The 13,665-nt window shown below is 43.8% G+C and overlaps 1 long non-coding RNA gene across 2 annotated transcripts in view; it reads right to left on the bottom strand.

The window, feature by feature from the left end:
• LOC112549792 overlaps positions 1-13,424 on the bottom strand; it is a 21,339-nt gene extending 7,915 nt beyond the window's left edge. The window contains exons 1-4 of one of the 2 annotated variants that reach the window (XR_003093310.1): positions 13,340-13,421; positions 11,050-11,249; positions 8,038-8,181; positions 4,984-5,117 (exon numbers count right to left, since the gene is read on the bottom strand). This is a non-coding gene — a long non-coding RNA (uncharacterized LOC112549792). Of the gene's footprint in view, positions 1-4,983; positions 5,118-8,037; positions 8,182-11,049; positions 11,250-13,339 lie in introns of both variants that reach the window. The other variant, XR_003093311.1, reaches the window with a different exon arrangement.
• Between the last annotated feature and the right edge of the window lie 241 nt (positions 13,425-13,665).

The following is a 13,665-nucleotide window of genomic DNA, read 5'->3' as shown; positions in this document are numbered from 1 at the left end:
GGGTTGGGGGCTTTGCCATGAGCCCCTGTTGGCTGCCCACTCTCCCAGCCCCGCCCCATGGCTGCCCCACCTGACCCCAGTGTCGGTTCTTTAAAAATAAATAAATAAATAAATAAATAAATAAATAAATAAAAGCCCCCACTCACCAGGTGCTACAGCGACTGTCGGGACCTCTGGGGGCTTGTGACAGAGCCCCACACAGTGCAGGGCAGTGGGGGGCAGCAGGGATTGCCCCCCTGCCTGGCAGCAGCTGGTGACTCTGGGGCTCTTAAATAAATAAATAAATAAATAAATAAAAAAAGAGCGGGGAGCTGGTGCCAGGCAGGGAAGCCATTGATGGGACTGTCCCCCAAATCGTCCGAATCCAAAGCGAATGCTAACTACTTCGCACAGGCCTAATATCTACGTGCAGCACACCACAGGACAGCAGCAGTATGTGGACCCCAGCAGACTGCCAACTGGAAGTGGACCACCTAACTGCCACCCCCTGCTACACCTAAAAGTACCCTAAGGACCTTCCCTACCCACAATTATATCCTGCATGTCACTATTTGTAACTATGTATGTGCCTACAAATCAACTCCCTACTCAAATGCAGTATTGTTGTGCAAGGTTTCCTGTATATTCTTTCCCTCTTTCCACCCCTCCACCCCCCAGGCTTCGTTGGATGCATGTTTTATATGCAACTTAGTTGCAGTCACACCCCTACCCCAACCCTCTACTATGCAGCTCCTTGCTCATGTTTTCTGTATTTCCTTATGTCTCAAACTTTGTCTTCTTGAACTTTAATATTTTTGGCAACAAGGGGATGGTGTCAGGGCTGGCTCTGGCCCTCCCAGTGCTGGCCTAGTATTGTAATACTTCCAGGCCTAGTGCCAGTTCCCTGTGGAGGGAACACCTGCCCATTTTTTTTAAGGCGCACACACACACACACACACACACACACACACACACACACACAGAGTTCCCATCAGGATGTTTGCCCAATATGGCCTGTGTGTTTTATAGTCATGGTCAGCGTTAGCTGAATTTAATCTTCATAATTGGTTTCCATTACTAAGCACAAGCTGCTTTTGGCAGCAGTTTAATAACAGACAATGTATTTAATGAGGTTTCCTTATATGCGATTGTAAGATGACAAGCTTTTTTCCTCCATGCTGATGGGGGGGGGGGGGGGGGGGGGGCGGGACACGACCTCATCTGGTAGTCAAGTAAATATGGTAGTTTTCCTTATATTTTTCAAAGAAAGAAAGAAAAGAAAACTGCTGCTAAATAATGTCTTGCACTAAAATGCAACACATTTACTAAGGAGACTAACTCAAGAGTCCATAGCTGAAATGCCCATAAATTAATCTTGTCAAGGGAAAAAATGAACAGAAACATCCAATATGCATGTACAAAAATATCAAATTAAAGTCTTCCGGGATCTATTTCCCATTTACTCTAAGGCCCCTTTACACTATTTTTGCAGTATCATGTGGACTTACATTTTTAGGTATACCAAGTATCCAGTCTCGCACTCTTAAAAAAATATTGGACCAGATTTTTTCAAATTATAATAGTTTCTTCTTTCTTACTAAAGACTATAAAAAAACCCTAAATCCTAAGTTTTTAGCTAGTGCTGCTTATGAGTTGTAAGAGCATAAAATTTTAGTTGGAACATATGAGGGCAATTTTTTTTCACACTCATATAACCTAGCATGGGTCAAACTTTCCAAAATAAATAGTGCAAATATGATACATTTCAGCGCAAAATAATTTGTTTGAGCAACTAAAGTTTGGAATATGTAACTCAGCCCATTCACATACCTCAGGTCAGACCACCAAATCTTTAAACCATATTTTAAAATATTGTTTCCCAAAACAGGTTTTATCATAACATCCATTGACCTATTTTCCTGCCTTACATTTCAGACACCACTAGATATCTACGTAAAAAAGTGTGTGAAGTAATGTGCCTCCCACACTTCAGTAATGGATTCCTTAGAAATCAAACTATAAACTATCATTTTTATTATTTGTGAGTTAAACACAAAAAACCTAGGAAGAAAGTCTGCTTGATTGTCTGCATTGCTTCTTTTTTGTTAGCCATTATTCAGAGCCAAGTGTTGGCTCTGGATTTAGGATCCAGATACCTTGTTCTGGGGAGACCCACCCTCAGACTGACCACTACCTTTCCATTCGATAATACAAATTTATTGATACACAGTGATAACAGAAAAGAAGCAATACAAACAATCAGGCAGTCCTATAGAAAATACTCTATTTCCCCATCAGTTTCTGTTATTTTTTTGTTTTTTCTTGTTTCATTACTTCATTCAGATACCTAAGAAATGGGACAAATATATGGGATTGCTTATACAGATTATTTATAGAAGTAGAAATGACACGACACAATGGATCAGAAACAAAATGATAATAAGGCAAACAGGGGACAAACGCAACTCTTTGATTTAGAAAGACCTGTTTTTTTTAAAAAAAGGTCTAATATGAACGGTGGTAATGGAAGGTCCCTTGGAAAATGAAGTCCTCTGTTAACCGACAGAACAGCTACAGCCTGAAGGGTGAAGTGCAAGCTTCCCCACCTTTCTCTACCAGGCTAGGGACAGGAGTTGCACATAAACAGGTTTAAGTGATCATAAACTGGTGGTAGGATAGTAAGTTTAGTGGGGATGAGGTAAACTCAGTGAATGACTGCCATCTCAATAGCCAGCACAGGTAAGGCATCAAAGACAAAGGACATCTCACTGTTCTGCTATGTTGGAAGAAGCAGTAGCTTTTACTGCCTCATGGGCACATCTATATGTCTCCTGGCCCCGTGTAGATTGGAAAGGGACCTGATGTGCACAGGGCCAGGAGAGAGCTGCCCTTGAAGGGGGTAGAGCTCTCCTGGCTCCGTGCTCAACCAGACACACAGCTGCCAGCAAGCCCCCTGCCCATTAGGGAGTTGCTGGGAGCCGTTTCAGGTGTCAAACAGCTGTGGGTGAGCCTCCTGCCAGGCAGAAAGGCACAGGGCTCACCAGCAGTTACTGCGCTTGGTGTAGAGCCAGCTCCTGCAGGGAGCAGTGGGAGAGGCTGAGAATCCAGCCCTTGCCTGTCCCATGGACCACCCAATTCTGCAAGGAGCTAGCTGGCCGCTCAGGGGAGCAAGAAGGGGCTGGGAACCCAGCCCTTGCCTGTCTCCCAGAGCATCTCCACATAGCACAGAGCTGACTGCTCAAAGGAGAGACTGGGGAGCTGCTCCGGAGGACAGGCAAGGGCTGGATTCCCAGGCCTCACTTGCTCCCCAGAGCAGCCAACTCTGCGTGCAGCTGGATGATCCAGGGACAGGTAAAGGCTGGATTCCCAGCCCCTGCCCACTCCCTGGAGCAGCCAATTCTGTGCCACATGGAGCTGTTCCAGGCAACAGATGAGGGCTGGATTCCCAGCCTCCGCTCACTCCCTGGAGCAGCCAGCTCCACACTAGGAGTCAGGACAGGGGGCAGAGAGCTCCCCAGTCCTGGCGCTTATCAGCTCTCAGCTCCCAGGGTGAGCCGGGGAACTAAGCTGCACCAGGACCTAGGACAGAGGTCTGAGGCAGCCAGCAGTCCTCACTGCACTGCAGCCCAGCTGCACAGCCCACCGGGGTTGGGGAAGGGGACAGAGGTGTCTGTTCACACAATGAGTATCCAAGGTGACTGCCACCCCCCACCCCTTGCTGTTAATTGGCTGTGAGGGCTGTCCATCATACAGCCCTGCTCCTCTCCACCAATTGGTGGCAAGGAGCAGGGCTGCATGACGGACAGCCCTCACAGCCAATCAGTGGCAAGGCTATATGATGGACCATCCTCACAGCCAATCAGCGGTGAGGGGCAGGGACCCTCAGCCAGTCAGAGGTGTGGAGGGGCCCATCACACTCAGATTGATAGATGTCTGGGTCAGAAGGGATCTTAGCAGATCATCAAGTCTGACCCCCTGCCCTTGGTAGGAGTCTGACCCCTTGCTCTGGGCAGAAAAGAGTGCTGGGGTCAGATAACCCCAGCCAGGCACATGTCTAGCCTCCTCTTAAAGACCTCCAAGGTGGGGGAGAGCACCACCTCGCTTGGAAGCCCATTCCAGATTCTGGCAACCCTTACCATAAAGAAGTTCTTCCTGATGTCTAACCTAAATCTGCTCTCCATCAGTTTGTGGCTGTTGTTCCTAGTTATTCCAAGGGGTGCCCTGGTAAACAGAGCATCTCCTATTCCTTGCTGCCCCCTCCCTGATGAATTTGTAGGTGGCCACAAGATCACCTCTCAGCCTTCTCTTACGGAGGCTGAAGAGATCCGGGGCCCTCAATCTCTCCTCGTAGGGCTTTGCCTGTAGGCCCCTAACCATACGAGTGGCTTTCCTCGGAACTCTCTCGAGGTTGTCCACATTCCTCTTGAAGTGTGGCACCCAAAACTAGACACAGTACTCCAATTGCAGTCTGACCAATGCCACAAAAGGGGAAGTATCACCCCCCTGGACCTCTTTGTCATGCATTTGCTAATGCATGAAAAAGTGCGGTTAGCCTTGTTGATCACTTTGTCATATTGACAACTCATGTTCATCTTGGTGTCAACAATGATCCCAAGATCCCTTTCTGCTGCTGTGCTGCTGAGAAGGTCATTCGCCAGCCTGTAAGCATGCTGGCAATTCCTTATCCCTAGGTGCAGCACCTAGTATTTGTCCTTATTCAACTGCATCCTATTCTGTTCTGCCTACTTTTCCAACCTGTCCAGATCTGCCTGGATTCATTCCCTACCCTCTAGTGTGTTCACTTTACTCCATATTTTGGTATCATCTGCGAATTTGGACAGAATGCTTTCCATGCCCTCATCCAAGTCAGTGATGAAGACATTGAACAGCACTGGTCCAAGGACCAAGCCTTGTGGGACTCCACTGCCCACATCTTTCCAGGTTGATATCGACCCACCCACCACCACTCTCCGGGTGCAACCCCTAAGCCAATTTGCCACCCACCTGACTGTGTAATCATCTATATCACAGCCACTCAGTTTATCTGTGAGAATACAATGAGATACCATATTGAAGGCCTTCTTAAAATCCAAGTAGATGACATCTACCTCAATTCCTGTGCCTCAGCTTTTTGTGACCTGGATGTAAAAGGAAACAAGGTTAGTCAGGCAGGATATACCTGCTATGAATCCATGCTGGTTGCCCTTTAGCATGGTTTTCCCTGCTGGATTCCCACAAATGTGATCTTTAATTTTTTCAAAAGTTTTCCCAAGGACAAAGGTGAGACTAACTGGTCTATAGTTAGCTGGTGCCTCCTTCCTCCCCTTCTTAAAAATAGGGACCACATTAGCACTTTGCCAGTCCTCTGGGACCTGACCTAAGCACCATGAGTGGTCAAACAGCCGTGCCAGTGGTTCTGCTATGACACTGGCCAATTCCTTCAGTACCCTTGGATGAAGATCATCCGGGCCTGCTGACTTAAACACATCCAGCCCCTCCAAGTGTCCCTTCACTAAGTCGGTGCAAACAGTTGGTGGGCTGGTTTCCCTTTTGTACCTATCTATAATCCAACTGGGAGATTTGTCCTGATCCATGTTCAGTAATACAGAGGGGAAAAACTCATTGAAGAGCTCAGCCTTGTCCCCCCTATCTATCACTAATTGCCCTAGTTTGTCCTGTAGCGGTTCTATGCTATCCTGCACCTTCCTTTTACTCCCTATGTATCTGAAAAAGGACTTTTTGTTGTCTTTAATTGTTGTTGTCAGCCTAAGTTCCATTTCTGTTTTGGCCTTTCTGATTGCCTCCCTGTAAGTGTGGGCCAAGTGTATACTCTGCCTTGGTATCTACTCCCTGCTTCCACAGTCTATATGCCTCTTTTTTGCTTTTAGGTTTTCCTGGATTTCCCTGCTCAGCCAAGAGGGTTTCTTGGCCCCTTTGCCCGCTTTCCTTCACAATGGGATTGTCTCCTTCTGTGCCTGTAAGATTGCTCCCTTTAGGAACCACCACCCTTCCTGGACTCCCATGTCACCAATTCTCCTGTTCTTCAGTGCCTCACTAACTTATCTCCTGAGCACACTGAAGTTAGTTTTTCTGAAGTCTAGCACTCATGCCCTACTGGTCATCTTTCCCACCCTACGCCAGATAGTGAAATGGCTGCCAGGCCCATGTTTTCCCCATGAAATTAGCCAGCAGCCACCACAAGTTCAGTAGGTCTGTACCTATAAAGGATGAATATTCTGGTGATAGTGTCTTTCCAGTATTCACTAAATCTTTTTATAATCCCATAACACATGTACTAAAGATCCTAAGGGTTTATAATAGCATCATCACTCACTGTTATTAAAAAATACCAGTTCACAGCATTCTGTTTAGAATCCAAATACAGTTTTGTTGGTTTTGCATATTTTGGATTTTATGTCTAAAGAAATGTTTTGGTTGTAAACATATATTTTATCATATGTCAAGTCAGACAGTAGTGTGCTTATATCCAAGTCCTAGGGTTCTTTAATCTTAGGTAGATAACAGTCTTATCTGGTAAATATTAATAGAGTTTAGCAGCTGAGCTACTGTTTATTACCACCTTCTCCAAGAAGAATATGACCTTAGAATTTCCTAGAATTCTATTCCAATTAAGATTTCCAAAGCCCATGCTTCACTTGTAAATAGCACTGCAGAGGTGACCTTTTTAAACCAAATTTGTCTTGTATGCTTCCAAATAATGTAGGAATCCTTAATGAAAAAAATGCATTTAAAATGCTTTAATGCAACAAGGATACATTACCATTCTATAATCTCTATCAGTGTATCTATAACATTTATTTCACAGCATAATAAATCTGTGCGCCAAAGCAATCAAATGTCATTCACGATTTTCAGGAAAAAAATCATGGTATAACATAAGATTGGGAGTTGCACATACAATGGGCTTGATTTTGCTCTGATTTATACCAGGTTTAAGCAATGTATTTTCATGGAGTTGGACAGAAGGAAAAGAATGTCCAGCAGTTGGCCCCTAGGACAGACCAAACCAGAATCTCAATCTCTCTGTGTCTTAGTCCCCCAGGCAAAAAAGAGTACTTCATTACCTCACAATGATTTTGTGAGGATAAATACATTAAATCTTGTCCAGCACACAGATATTTTAATGGGGACCATATTAGTACCTTAGCTAGATTAGCTGGTTTAGATAAGTAAAGTAGATAAAGGCAGAATGGAGTTATTTTTTTTTCTGTTATTCTCACAGACATACCAGCTTTATGGCATTTTATAACCCTGGCTCTTTAAAAATCTTTGTGGCCCCTGGCAAATTGCTTAACCGCTGTCTCTCCTCTTCCTCGGCTGTGAAATAGGGATAATAAGCACCTAGTTTCTATGTTCTCAGAGTGCTTTAAGGATTGAATGGCTAATATTCATATAAATTGCAGAGATGAAAAGTGCTAAGCATTACATGAATGAAAAAAGTTTACAACTAACCACTATTTAATGAATAGTCCTGCCCAACTCACAATACTGTGTTTTTGGCTCTTCCCGATTCCCTTGCCCCTCCCAGAATAATTTTTTATACATATTTATATTCCCAATAGGACATCATAAAACTTTTTACTATGTACTTTTCTGACATCACTTTCTTCCCTTGACTAACCATAAGGAAGTAAGCACCCATTTTTACAAGGCTATTGCAGGCTTTTATGCATTACAAAAATGTGTCAGTCTTTTTGCTATTGTAGTCCCATGCTTTGAATGCAAACACTGGAACCTTGCAATGGGATTTTCAGTACCATCAGGTCACTGTTATCCAACAATATTCTATTCCATTATAATTTGGTCAAGCTGTTCATAATAAATCCTTCTCTCAGGTATTGATTTTTCTCATTTATTTCTGAAATGCAATATAAATGTATGTATTTAATCCCTTAATGGACCAAATCATACAGTCTTTGCTCAGGTAAAACTCCCACTGGGAAATTATGCATGTCCTAAGCAGTTTAGTTAAATCATACTAGTTCCTGTTCATAGTGGACTAAATAAATATAAGAGCCCCAAGTCCACTCTACTCACCAAAGCTGGGCTGATTATTTCTGTGCTTTCCAGTAGCTCCCATGTCCAACTGGAGCAGGACTACTCTGTGATATTCCTTATGATATTCTGGCATCTCTATTTCTTGTCCCAGTGGGATTTTGGAGGTGAAGACATTGAAAATATCTGTGGAAATAGCCAAGGAAAGAGTCACACAAACATTCAGACCTTTAAGGAAAAAGGTCAGATTGAGAGATGGTCAATGGCCATATTGTGCCTATTATTTGATGATGACTCGGGTATCTCTTGCCAACATAGTAAATAGTAATGTGTCTTTGTGGTGGTGGCAATGGGAAGGGGGGTGGAGGAACCACTATTTTAAATATTCTTTAAGCGGTCTGTAAACATTCCCTGTTGCTAAATCAAGGTGGCAACTTGGAAGTCCTTTTTCTTTCTTGATAAGCAACAGAATAGAAGCTTATTCTCCATGAACAGGATTAAAAGGGGCTTGTGTATGGAGCTGGAAAATGGAATCTGTGGAAACTGAAAGGATGCACAACACTTATGAAAGTCCAGTTACTTAGAGCTTGTTCCAACACCTATGGAAGGCCATAGAAAGACTGAACTCAGGCCTTTATTGAGAGGCATGGATAAAGATTGTGGAACCAAGCACCTTTAAAAAAAGAAAGAAAGAAATCCTTGCCTCATCTTGCTTGTGCCTCACAGCAGATGTCAGAATCTCAGACCAGTAAGTCTTGTCTCACAATCCTTGCTGCTGTGAGTCCTTTGTAATTTTAATAATATTGTTTTGTCTGAACTTTAAAAGAGCCCAACATCCAGAAATGTCTGGCCCTAACTTCATATTTAGATAGTTAATTATCTCTATGCTCACCCACAAATTCGTTCAGTATATACAATACACCATGCTCCCCTATCGTTTCTATTTTATATTATTACTGTAAAAAAAAATCTTAAGAGTTTTGAGCTTTTATATGTCTATTAGCCAGTGGTAAAACACAACAACCTATAGTAACTATGGCTGCCAATACCATGCTCCTTGGTGTTCTAATTAGAACATGTTGGAGCAGACTCAATTAATTGAGCTGCTCTATGTTCTAATTAAAACACTGCAGTGTTGCCACAGTGTCACGTGTATTAAGCCCACACACATTTAAAAATGGCCTCAGGGCACTTTAACTGTGCAGGGGCTTAATACATGTGATGCTGCAGTGTTTTAATTAGAGTGGGTGCCCGGGGGCTGCCCTAATTAACCCCTCCCTCTCCCCCCATTTCCAAGCACATGTATAGGCAGCCTATGTGTTAGGAGCTGTTCTGGTAGTTCATGCTGCGAGACCATAATTTTCTAGACTTGGTTCCATCAGCCAAGTCAAAATCTCTCTTTCTTTGAGAACTAAACTTTTGTATTTTCACTGTGTTGGCAAAAACTCTCCTTTCCAAGAAGAGGAAATGTGTTTATCACTGACAAAAAAGAAAAGCCCATTGGAAAGCTACTCTGGTTGACAACCATTGTAATTATTGGAAGATTTCAGCTTTAATGAACATTACTGTGTCACTGAAAACCACTGAATACTAGAAGGATGCACACACATATGTATATAGCTATATATAATTACTTATAAGTTATACTATGTCTTCATTTTAAAGATATCTTCCCTTCTTGCTTACCCATTCCAAACCCCTAAACATATGTCTTTGATCTGCGTGAAAGGACAAGCATCTTACCTTGGGTCTAAACACATGAATAACTAAGCAAAGCTCCTGACATAGCAGAAAAAATTTTCACACACCTAAGACAAAGCCTAAGCACTGAAACAGAATAACTCAAATGAAAGACACCAAATGCAACATACTTCTAATTACAAATGGAATGTATAATCCTTCCTCTGCCATCCTCAGATATGCTCATCTGTTAGGCAGTAAGAATGAACCAATATAGCTGCTCTTAAGGGAGAATTCTTGGGGGTTGGGGTTTAGCTCTTTGGAGCTGTATTGTGCCTCCCTTCCCCATGGATGCAGAATGAAGCCAGATGGTGCCCTCCTCCCTGCACCACACCTGTACAGGGACCAGTAAGAATGTGGTGCACACAAGAGTGCAGCTTGTGCTGTCAGCAATGCCAAAAGCCCCACAAAGGTTGTTTCAGACAGAAAGTAGGTTGGTTCTTGGCCCCAGATGTTTGCAGAGAACAAGTGTTGGAACTACGGAGGGGGGGGAAGCTATCCCATATTTTCCTGGATGGTACATTTCTATCCTGTCCTTAGAGTGGCTGAGACATGCAAGAGCTGTAACTGACTCAATAGAAGTTTTCCCTCCTTTCTTCCCTGCTGGCAGCCATTATCTGTTAGGTATCTGGGCCCAGTGCCACCTTCTGAAGAGCATAAACAGATTAACTCAAGGCAACTGGGCTTTAGTTTGATCCCTGACACTGTCACAGTCACCCACACACCTCAAATGTGACCATTTTTAAATGTGTGGGGGCTTAATACACGTGACACTGTGGCAACACTGTGGATGCTGCCAGCAGGTTCAGGAGCCCTGAAGCAGAACATGCTGGCAGCGTCCACAGCTGACACTGCTACTCTCCCAGAGCCATGGAAGCTCCTGCCCAGAGCCCTGAGCTGGAACCTGCTGGCAGCATCAGCTATGCACACAGGCAGCAGCTTCTGCCACACTGGGCAGGCAGTACTGTTGGTTGTGACACCAATGGCAGGCTCTGTGCCTGGACTCCAGAACCTGCTGGCTGCACCCACAGCTGATGGCACCACTCACCCACCATAGCAGAAATCCCTGTCTGGGTCCACAGCTCAGATTCAGGGCTCCTGGTGAACTACTGCTCTGGCCGGGTTCTGGAGGGAAGGAGGGAGGGAGGGGGAGAGAGAAAGAAACAGACACAGACAGACAGACAGACGAGATGAGACAAGAGAGAGAGAGAGGGGAGGTGAAGTGAGGTACAGTGAGAGAGGCAAAAATAGATGCGACTTTCAACAGGTCCCCAAAACTCATTAAGTGGCCCTCCAGCCAAAATAATTGCCCACCTCTATGCTACCTCCTCCTAGGGCTCAGTGAAACCTGGTCCACAACACTTAGTACAAACTTCTGTCCCATTTGTCTCTCTCATAGTAGCAAATCCTCATGCTCTGAATGGAGTTGAAAACCCCAATGAGAGATGTCCAGCTTTGGAACCAATATCATGTTGCAGGAAAGCTCAGTCAATAACCTTTAAGAAGTCATGTAGCTGGAAAACAAGCCAACAAGAATCACTGTAGTCATTGGCAGGGTAAACAAAGAGAGGGGCCAAATAATGCCATAAAAGAAACAGGTATGCATAAAAGGTTTGGAGGAGCCACACCATCCTTGTGGGAGCTCCAAAAGAGCATTGGGCTGCCCAGAACTCCTGAGAGACACAGCTCATGTGCCACATGTCCTCCCATGCCATCTACACCCATGTGCCATCTTGCTGCTGCAGACTGTGGGATCCCCCTGGCACCTTTTGCAGAGCTCTCAGCAGCTCTCCAACTGTGTATGTGTGGTTGTTCCATACATAGTGGGAAAAGTTTCTTGCACCCAAGGAGATACCAGCTGCAACCTGACCCTGCAGTGAGAAGAAGCTTTAAGTCAATTTGACCCTGAAGGCACCAGAGCAGCTCTGTTCTTCTCCCTCATTTCAACAAGGATTTCCCTAAATAGAATGTTATTGTCCCCCTATGGGCCAATGGAATAACTAGCCCAACCAGTCCTTCCTGTTGTACAGAGAACCAGAACTACTGTGTCTCTTTCTCTGAAGGAACATACATCAGAGAAAGGGTGAGTTATGCCTTATATCTAAATAAAACAGGCCTGGTCCTTAGCTTACCCCAACATAACTTTTGTTTACCACAATGGGTTTATATGCAGATACTAGAAGCAGTGCCATTAAAGTTTATAAGAGTCCAGTTTGCCTTTCTTGAGTTACAATGCTGAACGACTGCTTATGAATCACCAAAAGGGCTGAAAAAGTCTGCTAAAGTTTATCTGACTTTTTTCTCTCAAGAGGATGGGAAATTTCTGCAGACTTATTCCACAATGCAGAAGACAACACAGAACTGCATCATGCACCTTCTTTAATTCAAACATGTTGGAAAGGGTGCCAGACTTGCTTGAAATGGACTCCAGGTCTTCACTGAACTTGCCCCAAGTTCAGAGTTTCTCCTTATAGTGGCAGGGTCTGTATATCATGAGATCTGGGATTTTATTACAGAAGTTCTGCCTGCCTTCAACCCAAATCCTCATTGGTGTTTTGCTGCATCCCCTCTAACACCATATTCAGCTCTCAGCTTCAGCAATCTTCCATTTCTGTGGCATATGTACATTTGTCAAGTACAGGCCCAGAAAAAGACTTGATACAGATACTCCAAGCCCCTCAGTTTTCTAATTAATACTAGAGCCACAAAGTATAGCATCTGTATAGTGCATGCCAGTTTGGGGTGCCAGAAATGACTGCAGGGAAGCAGAGTCTGTCAGTTCTACATGTGCAAAGATCTGATGTTCTCAAGTGCCGAACACTAAAAGGCCACTTGAGCCAAGGTGCTCATCGCATCTGAAAATCAGATTAATGTACATGTAAAGAGTTGTGACAGACTTCACTTCCTTGCAGTCACTTCTAGATATTGCCAGGGAGTCCCAGCATAAGGCTTCTTAGAACTATTGATATTTAGTCAGTAGATCAGATACACCATGTAGTACAGATCCCTGCATCTACCTAGATAAGCTGCCACATACACATGTGCAAACCCAGCAGTGAGTTTGGCAGGATACAGGCAGCAGGGGAAAGAGATTAGCACAGCACATGTGGGAATAAAATCTTGCCCATTCAGCAATCACTAAGAAGTTCTTACCCAGCACTGTGAATATTTATTGAAATTAAAAGTGAATTTTGTTTGCTGTGGCAGGTACTGTTGCCCTCACAAGCCCCTCAATAGCAAAAGAATTTCATAGGCAGAATTTTCTTCTAAAAGGCAGAGCTCATCTTATTTTAGAATCCAGGGTCTATGCCAAGACTTCACACTGTGCTAAATGCATTACAACATCTACCAAAAGCGCAAAATGTATTTTAAAAATGGCCAGGCAATACACAGAATAGTTGTGGTTTCTGAACACTTGCCAGGTTCTGTTAAAAGGGTTCCCTCCCCAACCCCGCCTCCCCCCCAACCCTGTAACTAATGCATGAGCTGAAAAAGATGTGTGTACTGTCTGAAATCTACTATATCAAAGCAAGCAGATTTGTCCAAATGCTTTTATGCATCGAAGCACGCTAAAATCAAAACATGCCCTTTCTATTTCACTTACCATTAATGTGCCATTATCCCGTTTCGGTATTAAATACCATATCCAGCAGTTATCTTTGACAGTTCAACAACACTGGTCGAAGCATAGCATACAGGAATCTGGTTATTTTTGGTAATGATGCTGTAAAAGGAGAAAAAAAAATCCTACTTTTTTACTAATTTGAAAAGCAGGCAGGAAGATTTAGTTCGTTCAATGGGCAGAATAAAACATTAAGAGAGAAACACAGACCCAGCATAAGTGAGCATAAATAACTCCATTGACGTTGATGGCAGACATTGACTTAAACCTGTTTGCATTTGGTACTGCAAGTAACTATCAGAGGATAA

This window comes from Alligator sinensis, unplaced genomic scaffold, assembly GCF_000455745.1.
Source record: "Alligator sinensis unplaced genomic scaffold, ASM45574v1 scaffold596_1, whole genome shotgun sequence".
Taxonomy (NCBI): domain Eukaryota; kingdom Metazoa; phylum Chordata; order Crocodylia; family Alligatoridae; genus Alligator; species Alligator sinensis.
This window is presented reverse-complemented; position numbering and strand designations above follow the sequence as displayed.